At 35.2% G+C, this 12909-nt stretch overlaps 1 long non-coding RNA gene across 1 annotated transcript; it reads left to right on the top strand.

Annotated features, from left to right (window-relative positions):
- Positions 1-252: 252 nt before the first annotated feature.
- LOC5566191 lies at positions 253-10033 on the top strand. Its single transcript, XR_002502587.1, has 3 exons — positions 253-503; positions 9213-9395; positions 9455-10033. It is a non-coding gene; the product is annotated as an uncharacterized LOC5566191 (long non-coding RNA).
- Positions 10034-12909: the final 2876 nt, after the last annotated feature.

The raw sequence follows: 12909 nt of genomic DNA, 5'->3' as shown, positions 1-12909 counted from the left end.
CAATCTATCTAATTGATTGGCTTTGATGCTGACGCGCTCGAGTGTGTGAACCTCCGTGAAGAGCTGTTGGTGATGTTTGTTGTTTCAGGATGCACGTTTGAAAGACGTGATAATTTTTCGGATGCTTTGCTCATCTCAAGTGTCTTAAAGGAAAAAGGATCAACATCTAAGGGGGTGTATTGAATAGGGAAAGGGGTTTTCATGTTTGACGTGCAGTATATTTTGACACGTGTCGTTATATAAGCGACAGAGACGCTGTAAATTTACTCACTGTTAATCCTGTATCAGAGGAGTGCATATCTGTCAGAGATCTTTGAAAAGCCGAGAAGTCCACGAGAAGTAGATTATTGATTAATTGGGTCATCGCAATTAACACAGTGTGTAGTGTCTAACACTAGATAGTGATAAAGTGCAAGTTTGGATACGGATTAGGATTACTGATCTCATTCCCTTCCGGTTGAGTATTTTAAAACAGAAGAAAGGTGAAAAAAGTATAGAGTAAGGTAGGGCAAAAGTTCGACCTTAGTGCAATAATCAATATTTACAGAAAAATAGTTACAGTTGAAATAATATGAATACCACACAGTAGGGCGATTTAAAATTAAAAAAAATAAATGAAAATTATGTCTCCCATAACTTCCTTACCACCCTTACCATAAAAATAATGTTCTGTAAAAGTTTTAGTTTTCTAGGTAGTGATTTAAAAGTGGTCCAAAGACGATATAGGATTATATGGAAATTACTACGGGGAAATTTTGAAAAATGTTCCAAATACGTTAGTACTGGAATGTAAGTACAAACTTTACCTCCCAAAGTTAAAATTCATTCTTCAAACCATAATAATGGAACTTACTGAAGAGAGCAATTCAATTCGACGGATAGGAGCAAAGATATTCATGACTTTGTTTGCTATTATTAAGCTCCTTATGGGATTACAGCCCTGCAAACATCTACTAAAATCCCAAGCTAGCTCAAAAGCGATTTGTTCCTTCAACAACATCTTTCATTATGGTTTGAAGAATGGGTTCTTACTATGGGATGATAAGTTTGTACTTACAATACAGTTTGAAAATACGTGTTTGAAACATTTTTCAAAATTTCTCCGTAGTGATTTCCATATAAACCTATATCGTTTCTGGGCCACCGAAAAAGCTGAAAATTTAACAGAACATTATTTTTATGGTAGGTATGGTAAGGAAGATATGATAGATTGGATTTTCAAACATGTTTAAATTTTGAATCGCCCCAACCACACAGTGAATCTTCAAAATATTGATGAACAAAATTTTGTCAAAATGTTTACACATTTTCAGTTGTAATACTTTTATATTTGATTGTTTTAAGGCTCAAGAACCCATCATTCAATCATTAGCAATCATCAAAAATCCTCAGAAATCCTCATGAAAATCTATGCTCGCTTAACATAGATCAGGTGAAATGTAATGATAGACTTTCATGAGCTTTGCTTCAATTTTGAGCAGATAAACTGGTTTTGATAATTTGTAAAAAGATGATGGTTATTTTCCTCTTAAACGAACTTTTGCCCCACCGGTGAGGCAAGAGTTCGAAACTAGTGTTGTGCCAAAGTTCCCTGGCTGAAACACAAATTTTCGATACCTTTATGACTGTCATATTTCATGCCACTTATGGCTGGTGCTTATCCTCATCCTCGCAGAAAAATACACACTAGTAAATGATAAAAAATACCGAACTTTCAGCTCTTTGATTGAAAATTTCTGAGATTCAGTAATATATTTTACTTTTTATCATAAAAATACCGAACTTTCAGCTCTTCGATTGAAAATTTCTGAGGTTCTGTAATAATTTTTACTTTTTACTGAACTATGATAGCTGTCAGATCCAATTTTGCAACATTACCGAACAGGCCGAAAAGTCAGTAATAGTAGTTTACGGAACAAGTTGCATAATGATGATTTTTACAGCACGAGTCGTAAATTTAAAATAATTACGACGAGTGCTGTAAAAGTTCTGCAACGAGTTACGTGCAACATATTTGCAATTTCGTAAAAGACCATGGACCATGGTGAATGCATTCCGATATAATTTCTGATACCCGCAAATCAGAAATTATATCGGAATGCATTCACCATCATTTTACAATTTCTGAAACATGGTTGTGTAATGATTCCTTACGCAGCCCAAAACAGTTGCGTAATGAGAAAGCGTTGCGTAATGAATCATTACAGCACTGATTTCAGTTGCGTAATGACTATTGCCGCACTGCATACTTCAGTGCAGGAAAGTAGGCCGTTTCATGACAGATTGGCGTGATGAAAATCAGTCTATTACGATAAGAAATTGCAAAAAAAAAACAATTACCGACTATTCAGTAGTTGATGTTTTTATTGCCTTGTCAAAATCAAATAAAATCAAACTGATGCGCATGCGGGAATGTGTCAAAATGAGAATCTCCTGCTGTAGAATCATCCGGCGCCTAAAGACACGTCTATGGCAACCAAACTTTTCCTGCACCTATTTTGCGCTTTCTCATGGTAAGTAGTCGAAATTTAGTGACAAACTCAACTATTTTAAGCAACCAAAAAGGCTCAGTACGATTCTAACTGCTCACGTTAGTAAATTCGGTTGGTTTCCATTCAAGAGGTAAATTTATCTGCATCATTGAGTTTGCCTCTTGCCACGGCATAAAAATTAACAAGGCAGGCTCTTCACTGATGTAAATATCAAGTTTGACTGTAAACATGTGACGTCACTCCTATCGTACCATATACCTTCCGGACCACTAGATCATTTTTTCCGCAAATTTGTTCGAGGTGGATAGGAATCAGGTCGTAAAGTAGCTGTCAGTTTTCGGAATACAGTCGACTCTCCATAACTCGATATTTAAGGGACCATCGACTTATGAAATTATCGAGTTATAGAATATACCGACACAAAAAGAGTTATAGAAATATCGACTTATGGAGAGCACGATGTATGGAAATATGAAGGGACCGAAAAATCCATCGAGTTATAGAGTATATCGAGTTATAGAACATCGAGTTGTGGAGAGTCGACTGTATATCACCTTCTTAATTTAGTACACCGTGGCCTCTTGTATGCAAACCAACCAAATAATGTTTTTGTCCCACATTTTTCGACTACTTCCTCTGAGATATGAGCATACCGTAGAGTAGATGTTATTTCTGACGAAAAATGCTTAATAAGGGCAGAGCCGTAACGTGATCTCACGGCGCCCTTGGCGAACCTACCTCTGGGCGCCCTGAAGTTAATTTTGTTACCATAATGAAAGCTTGTGTGATTAAAGTTTTTTTTTTTTAATTTCTATCAACACAACACTATCATCCTAATTTAATAAAACAAATCTAAGATTTTATTAACATTTTGTTAATAACATATTACATTTCATTTGCCGTAGCAGTTGGTGAGTTGATTTCACCTGCTTATAAGAGAAAAAAAAACGCTTTGAATATACTTAACCTAAACATATAACGCATTAATCGTGGCAATAGAAGGTTGCAGCGATTTTTTCCTGAAATTATTAATTTTTTTATTTGACATTTGTTCCAATGTTTCAACATTGGATATTCTATGTAACTCATTGGTACTATACCAGGGAGGAAGCCTCAGAATCATTTTCAAAACTTTATTTTGAATTCTCTGCAGAGCTTTCTTCCTGGTATTACAACAGCTCGTCCATATTGGTACAGCATACAACATGGCTGGCCTGAAAATTTGTTTGAATATCAAAAGCTTGTTCTTAAGACAAAGTTTTGATTTTCTTTTAATAAGGGGATAGAGACATTTTACATATTTGTTACATTTGGCTTGAATGCCCTCAATGTGATTTTTGAAAGTTAAATTCTTATCTAGCATTAGCCCTAGATACTTAACTTCATCTGACCAACTTATTAGAACCCCTCTCATCGTGACAACATGTCTACTTGAAGGTTTCAAATAAAGAGCTTTTGGTTTATGTGGGAATATTATTAGTTGAGTTTTGGAAGCATTAGGATTAAATTGAAGTTTTCGTAAAACATCTAATGTAACCATGCATTGAAAATTGAATGAAAGTTTTCTTGCAAATTGAGATCTCTACTACTCTGCAATTTACACAAGATTTTGTGAGGATATTTCCCAGGATTTTGGAATGCTATTACTCATAGTTTCAATTGTGCTCAATATTATGCCAGATTCTAGCTCTGGATTCTAAGAAAAAACTTGCCACGAAATCTGTGTGAATGATGTTCAGGATTTTATAATTCTTCAGAATTATGTGAGAAATCTACAAAACATTGCTTGAGAATTTCACCTGATATTATGAGGATCTCGTCAAATAGCTTGTTAAAATATAGTTCCTAATTTCGTAAGAATACTTTTGAGGATTTTGCGAGAATCTTCCTAAGGTTAAGTGGGAATCGTATGCTGTAATAAACGTGCTAAGAGTTTCCTCAGAAACTAGTCCAAAATTTCAAACTACAATCCTGTCATGGAATCTTATGATGTTGTCCAGGATTTTATCATAACCCCAACCATAAATATGCGAAAGCCATGCCTTGGATTTTGTGAAAATTATGGCCTGACGACATGCTGCTTAAATTCCAACCAGGATTGTACAAATCTGACAAAACTTATATCATGGTTCTGTGAGACTTTATCCTATGATTTAGTGAGGACATGTTTGATCTATTTGACTCTTTTTTTCTCAAATTTGTAAGCCTTTGACTTGCGAAATTTAAATTGCTAAGCCAGGCCTTTTAACTATTTTTCCTTCAAGTTGTTGTGGGCTGAGATGTTGTGAGGTATGGTTAACCAACATATGATTATTTCCTTTAATCCAAACAAAATTTTTATTGACAGAAAAAATAATGAAAATTGACTGTTCGTCAAGGCATGCAGAGGATACATTTCCGAGTTTCAGGGCGAGCGTAAAAAGCTGTATTCTGCAGAGTGCACTACAATATGTGGTAAATATCAATAGAAGAACTTGAAGTTCATGAGAACTGTAGAAGATTGTCTTAAAGATGTTTTGTAGAAATTCGTAAGAAAATTATTGTTTACGAGACACATTTGCAGGAACAACTGAGCATAGATTTAGAAACATTCTTCTTGAAATCTCAGCACCATTTATTTTAAATTTCTTAACCTCTATATTATATATTATATATATTTTCATTTATTAAAAAAAGCATAGGCCTTTTGAAATTTGATAATGATTTTGCTTAACAAATTTTGCAGAAAAATTTTACAGCTGTTGAAGTGTCTTCCAATTCGTCAAATCTTTTGCATAGAGTTTATTAAAAAAATAAACAAAAGAGAAAATGAAAAAGTAGAAATTTGTTTTATTATTCAATAAAAAGTACTTGGAAATAAATGCAGAATTCGATGAAATGCGATAGTAATTGAAAAAAATATCTGATATGCCATAACCTTCGTTCAACATCAAAATAATGTTGATTTCAAAAAAATCTTTTTAAAATGTTTTTGAATATTTCCTTATTTTTCCTCATAACGAACCTTCAATTGAACATCACGAACTTGAGTAAGCTTGAACCAGTTTTAATAGGTTTTACAAATATAAGAAAGATCACTTAGAGATTAAGCTAGTAACTATTATGTTGAATTTTGAAATTAATGTGTGGAAATCTTCAAAAACATCATGTAATCAAATAGCGAATCAGGAATTATTCAAATTTCCCATAATATTACGTTAAAAAATTTCTATAGACATTGTGACTAGAGAGGCTCCCTTATTTGATAAATCCTTTTCCAAATGTATCAAATGCGTGACGCATTTTGGCACCTCCCAAAGGCTGGCGCCCTTGGCGGGTGCCAACCTGGCCAACCGTACGCTACGGCACGGAATAAGGAACATGTCCATGTCGATTGGGTTTTTATATGTATTGATTTTTGAATAAAAAATAACAGTATCCGGAGGAGCAAAGCGTGAAGCATGGGAAACTGGATAGCAAGTTAAAACGCTCTACAATTTTACTGGCTCCATCGATCAAAACATATTTTGGTTTACTGGGTTTTTTTGGTAATAGTAAAAATTACCGAAAAATCCGTAGTTCCAAAACCCAGTAAAATTTTACTGAGGTCGGTAATCTGAATTGGCTGTGTATATACAAAAAAAAAGCAGTTTTTTGAAAAACTTAATGAAAACGTGTAATTTTAGTGACATTTTTTCGCACGATCAGGTGATTTTTTCTAAATTTAAAGGTCATTCGCAGGCTTCCGAATTCTCACTCACTCTCACGATAATGGATTTATCCCTCACAGCAATTTTGCCTTGCGATTTTATCCGTCCACAAAACAAAGCGAAAAGGATAATTGCACATTTCCGCAGCTGTGATAAGTTTGTTTTCCCTTTCTCCGATTCATAGAGAACTTTTCCTGTATCCGTCACCACGAGCAGCAGTTGCTTTTATACACCAAATTTACCACGACTTTCGTCAAGTCGGTGTGGTAGCATGGTTAGCGTTCACGCATCGCGGTTGTTTTTAGCAATGTTCTAGGTTCGAATTCCGTCTCCGGCACTAGTTTTTGTTTATCCACATAGTGATAATTCTCGAGAGCAGTTGGTGAGCAAAATAAATTATCACCAGAGTGGAATGATTTTCGGTTATCCTCCATCGTAGCTCCAGGGAAAATTAGTGTGAGCGAAAAAAGATGTCACGTGAAGAAGCGAAAAAAGCATTCTCCTTACGTGCGAAAATTCTTAGATTTTGCATCATTGATACGAAAATTCAGAACCCTGGTCATTTGTGAATATTAACCAATCTGCATTTCTTTTCGCGAGATAATATGTGGCTCTTACTTTTGCCCCATTATGGGTCAAAAATGGTTTCCAAGCAATTATACAAAAACTAATACACTTCAAAGACTCTTAATTATTGGCCTAGGAACGCCCATATATGAAAAATCGAATATGATTTCATATATATTTTGTTCCATTTCATGGAAGTACGACTGAAAATGCAATTCTCACTTCTAAAAACAACAAATAGCCATAAGTTTGCCAAATCTCAATAGATTTCAATAATATTTGAAGTGAAAGTCTCTTACTTAAATAGCATTCAAAGCATCATGACATTGAAAACATTTGTTTTGACTTGAGCTAGGAATCTTAAAATGAAACTCTCGCCTCACTTGAACTTTTGCTTTACTTTACTCTAAATAAAACTTTCAAGTTTAAATTATTCAATTATAAATATTGTAATTTGTATGGAGCTAAAGTAAATCTCTAACATGAGAAAAAAGCTCCGTAATAGCAAATTAAGATATGGATCTATTGAGGCATTACTCGTATCCTTAGTGTATATAGCATGTCCATTGATAGGTAATGAAGCATCGATTGCTGCACAGTTCTTGATTTGATTCCTCAGAGATTGATAAAAATCGAATGTGATGTAAGGGTCTCGCTATTCATACCCTTCATAGAGACTTACATGTCAGCGAAGGCGCGCCCCTTATCGAACATAATCGATTTAATTTATGACGAACCAAATCGGTACTACTGATATTTGACCATGCAACGGAACGCTAGTCCCATCCTTGTTTCGCATTTAGTTTAGTCCCAGAAAAATACTAGAAAATGGGCTTTGTACTAGCAGCAAAACCGTATCAAGCGTGTTTAGTAATAACTTTATGAAAGAACCATTTTACTATATCATACAACAAGACACGATAAGTAGAAATTGATAAACGTGGATATCAACTGTTTTCTGTCTGCCTTTTTTGCCACTGTTCTGAACCTCGGAGATGCAACCGAAGATTTGCACCAAAATTCGAATCGCGGTTGCAATCGAGGTACGAATGGACCGGTTTTCGAACCGGCGTTTGAACCGATGTTCACCTTATCGTTCGTTGGCGCATATACGCTGATCAGACTGTAGTTAAAGAGCCCTTCATTATTAACACACAGATTCGGCGCTTACCGGTTTCCACTGAAGGGCCATCATCTGCCTCCCAATCACATTGAAGCCAACTCCACGTTCTGCTCTGTCGCCACCGCTCTAGTAGATGTGGTTTTTAAATGAAGTGTTGGCGATAGGATCCACCACTCGGAATTCACGTTCTCCGGTTTTCGACCAGCGTATTTCCTAGATGGCTGTCACATTCAGGTCGACACGCGCGGATTCATGCAAAGTTCTTATGTTTCAAGATCCGACTTTCCAATCATTGTCCTTTATTCGTTGCCAGGTCAATTACCGTAAAATCAACCCGTTAGCTCTACTTTTGCCTTGCTTGGTTAGTGAAAAGTATTCAATAGGCCACCTAACCAGAGTTCTTCTTCTTCTCCTTTTTGGCATTACGTCCTCACTAGTACAGAGCCCGCTTCTCAGCTTAGTGTGCTTATGAGAACTTCCACAGTTATTAACTTATAGCTTTCTTTGCCAAAGTTGCCATTTTCGCATTCGTATATCGTGTGGCAGGTACGATGATACACCTCTATTCCAAGGGATGTCCAAGGAATTTCCATTACGAAAAGATCTTGAACCGACTGACAATCGAGCCCAAACACCTGCAGTATGGCTGACTCCTCGGTGCTGACACGTTACATCATTGTCCGTTTGTTCTTTACATGTTGACTACGGTCATAGCCATTACAACTTTGGACCTGTAGCTCTGGTTCTAAATAATTTCAAATTCTTTCGGACATGCTACTATGGTGAGCCGTCATGCGCTAGCGCTGATACTACAACGAAGTTTTCAAAGAAGTGGGTCTTTTGTCGTCTGTGAAGACTACTTACAAGATGAATGGATGACTTCATTTCTTCTTCATTTTTAGAATTCTGTGTTCTGCTCGAGAATTTACTTTATCAAACATGTATTGAAAAAACTACTTGTTAGCAGTTTTATTACCGAATGTGTTCCCGATCCTGGCGTAATATTTCTGTAAAGTTTATTCAGAGAAGATGATTGTCGTATGAAGAAGCAAAGAAGGTTAGATCACTGTTCTGGCTAACATACCTCTACTGTGAGTCAATATGCCTACTAATCTGAAAAATCTACAAAATATATACTCAAAGGAGAAACTCATTTGTATTGTCAATTAATTTAATATCCTTTCCAGACAGTTGAAATACTTACTGTGATACATTCTCTCTATCAGAGGATTCCTCGCCGCATGTTGTTTCCGCGAAGTAATCCAAACTTTTAAATTGCTCATAATCACGTTTTATATTTCTAATCAGCAATAACTTTCAATTTTTCTTTTGTAATTACAGAGCAATGAAGCACGTTTTTTCAACATCACTTATAGTGTCGCTGTTCGTCATCTTCACTGATGCCCAAACATTCCAGTATTCTCGTGGGTGGACTAATGGGAAGCGTTCGTCTCCAGAACAAACTGCTCCGAGTCGTACATTGTTGCCTCACATTCCGCTGGGAATGGATAAACCTGATGAAGAGTATGTGCTACATTAGATAACTGCTTGAAACCTGTAATCTTTTTTTTACGTTTTTGCAGGTGCAGATTACTAATACAGCGTTTTCTAAAATCTCCATGCGATGTACGATTAGCGAACGCTATAGTCAACCGTAACAAGGACCTCCTGCGTGATATGGCTGACGATGTGAATGATGGAACGGCCTTGCTATATGACCCTGTTCCAATGGTGGATACAGCAGCCAGTGAAGATGTGAGATTCAAACGTGGAACTCCAGACCGACGGTTGTTGAACGATGGTATGCACAGGCTTTAAATTGCACGTTGTCCTGCTACATTGGTATACTGTGGTCGTTGATACTATGCTGGAAGTAGCAGCGACCAGAGCATAATCTAGTAGTTTATAGTCATTGTGAAAGGAAGTCTGATCGATTTCATGTCATTCTTTAATCGAACGATACATGTACAGGTATCTGTTCCGATTCCAACGAACTTCAACTTCAACAGGGATATGCATCATCTATTTATGGGAATGCGGAGTACTTGTGTACGGAATCATTGTACTAGTTAAATTTAAACTGGGCAAAGTGTATATACAAACATAAGAGGACCTATATTTATTATACATTAAAACTATTAAAATGAACCTGAAACAAGCAACGAAGTCTTTTAATGCATCTTATAAGTATTAAGTATAAATATTTCCAAATGTGTTAAATGAGATGATTCGATTGGAACGCTTAACGTTGATGATCTCTTAAACGTTGTTCCTTCGCTGGGGATGTTTGATTGATTAAAGGAAAAGAATCGTCGGACAAACGGATTATAGCTTGTGGCAATGAAAAGGAAAAGGGGAGATTCTCTTCATCCAAATTGCTTTTTGATAAGGGTTGTTGGAATGGTACCCTTCACTATTTACCTTGTATTTCATTGAATGGAAATGTTAGATATCGAATACAATAACCATGAAGATGGACATTTCCCAAAAGTTGAATAGATGAAATTCATACCATTTAAAAACTTTCAGTTTACATACAGTAATTTCTTCATTTTTATTAATCGGTTTTTGATATGAAATCAACGATATTATACAAATACAAAATACACCCAAATGATTCTGGTTGTATACTTCCGTTCAAAAGTTTGGGTTCACCCCCCAAAAAACATACAAAGTATTTTTTTCCACATCTTTATGATAACATTTCTAACTGAAATTCTTTATGACGTATTCGAAAGTCAATACACGGTGTATTTTTCATGTAACTTTATAACAAAAAAATCGACATGTCTCAAATTCGGACTGATGAAAGCCAAGACCTTTTTCCTTCATGTGCTACTATAATCAAAACAATTCATCGGGGGTCTAGTGCAACTTTTTTTTTAACTTTGTTGTTTGTAATTTCATTTAAAATGCATCTTAAATTTATGAATTTCGGTGATGAGAATTGTTGGAACAGATTTAGATGAAAATTTTGCAAACAGTTAGTGTCAATAGGGGAAGTGGTGGTAAAATGAACAGGAGTGATAAAATGAACACATTGCCTTTTATCGAGAAAAAACAAATTTCTATGAATTTTTATCACGCACGGACGATTTATAGCATGAATCAGAGTGTTCGAGTTGATACGCAGTCAATTGAAGTTAAAATATAAAAAAACTAAGATTTTAGGAAACCACATTTGAAAATTGGAACTGACGTAACTTTTAGCTCGGAAGACTTAAGATTTTTCAGTGATCGTTATGATATGAAGTCAAATCTGATACCTTTAGAATTCTTTTTCAATGGGTTACAATCATCAACGGATATATTTTTGGTAAGGCAATGAAATTTTTCAGAAATATTTGTTTTGCTCACATTTTTTGCATGATGTTCATTTTACCACCAACAGCTGTTCCTTTTTCGCACATAGTGCAGGTAAAATGAACATTTACATCGTTTTTTGCTAGCGACAAAAATATGTGAAAATTCAGATATTTTAGTATGAATTCGTGTCACTGCTATAGATAACATCCTTGTTTTTGATGTTGTGGGATAGAACTATACAAATTCCTCGTTTTTCAGTCAGAAACAAAATGATTTCCTTAAGGTGTTCATTTTACCACCCCTACCCCTATTATGTAATTTATGCTCTAGACCTACAATTCACCGACATGGGTTCCAGTCCCCCTCCTCTCCTTTGCTTTCAATCAGTTTAGAAGCTTCTATTGCTTCCACAACAAAGTATGTCTAATAATCTTTCTCTATTTTAAATTTTGATTTGCAACTTAAAAGCAATGTTCTTCTTTCTGGCATACATAAGTGACAAAAGGTTGAAAGATAAAAAGTCAGAAGGACAAAAAGTCGAAATGACAAAATGTCGAAAATGATTTGCATGGTGGAAATTTTCCATCTCTGAAAGGAGATTTTCGATCATTTGACCCTTCTTTATTACTCTATGACATTTCATCCTTACGACATTTTGTCATTTGACCTTCTGTCCTTTCAACCTTTTGATTTCAGAACAAAAACAAGTTCATTTTTGTGCCAATGACAGCCGCAATACAATATGTCAAAAATCCAATTGCCTGCATAGTAGTGCAATGTTGACATAATTATCTTTGTTTGTTGTGGGAATTGACAGAACTTGCTTATGTTGGCTATGGAAAAGAAAATACAAACAGAATTGTTGACAAATACACAGTTCCATGTTGAACTGACGTTAGAAAAAATAGCAAATGATTTTAAATAAACATCGATTAAACATATCGATTGATAGTGTTCCATGACACTTTGTTTGGAGACCTCAAGAACATGCTGTAATGTCATGTTTTGTAATAGTTTTATCAGGGTTATAAGGAATTCTAATAGTATTTATAAAACTTACATGGAAAATATTGATTAACCCAAGTAACCAACTAGCACTTTAATTCGCCCTCCGTGCTAATATAGGGCTATAATATAGCTGACATATCCTATATTAGCCGTATAACAGCCATATAAGCCTAAAAAGGCGAATTAGCGGGCTAGTGGTTACTTGGGATGCCCATAATAAAACATAAGTAAATTCAATCAGCTTTGGAAATCACGAAATTAATAATGAAAATTGCCAACACATTTGAAACTTTAACTGACATATCAGGCAAATCAGAATAGTCTCCGATCTCACTAAAAATGAGCCAAATTTGAGTGCAATCAAATATGTTTATCATTTATATCCAGATGATCTCAACTAATATGCTACGTATGGCTATATTGTGTCCAGAAGCGCCAACTTGAACGTCTTTTAATGGAAGATTGTTGTTACTGGAAACAAAATCAAAATCAATTTAGTTTAAAATCACGATGAAAAAAAAGATATTTTTCAATTTTGCTTTTAAGCTTAATACTTTCAATTGCATGTTGAAAAAAAAAAATGAGTTTAACATGTACTTTTTGCACTTAACTATTTCAAGAGCACTTCGGGAAGGGCTTGTTTTCTTGTGCAAGTTCGATTATTCTGGTCGAATTGTACGGTCATCATGCTATGCGTATGCTTACTGTTATTATTATTATGCTT

The sequence above is a fragment of the Aedes aegypti genome, chromosome 1 (assembly GCF_002204515.2).
Source record: "Aedes aegypti strain LVP_AGWG chromosome 1, AaegL5.0 Primary Assembly, whole genome shotgun sequence".
Taxonomy (NCBI): Eukaryota; Metazoa; Arthropoda; class Insecta; order Diptera; family Culicidae; genus Aedes; species Aedes aegypti.
The sequence above is the reverse complement of the archived record's forward strand: the minus strand, read 5'-3'. Positions and strand labels throughout refer to the sequence as shown.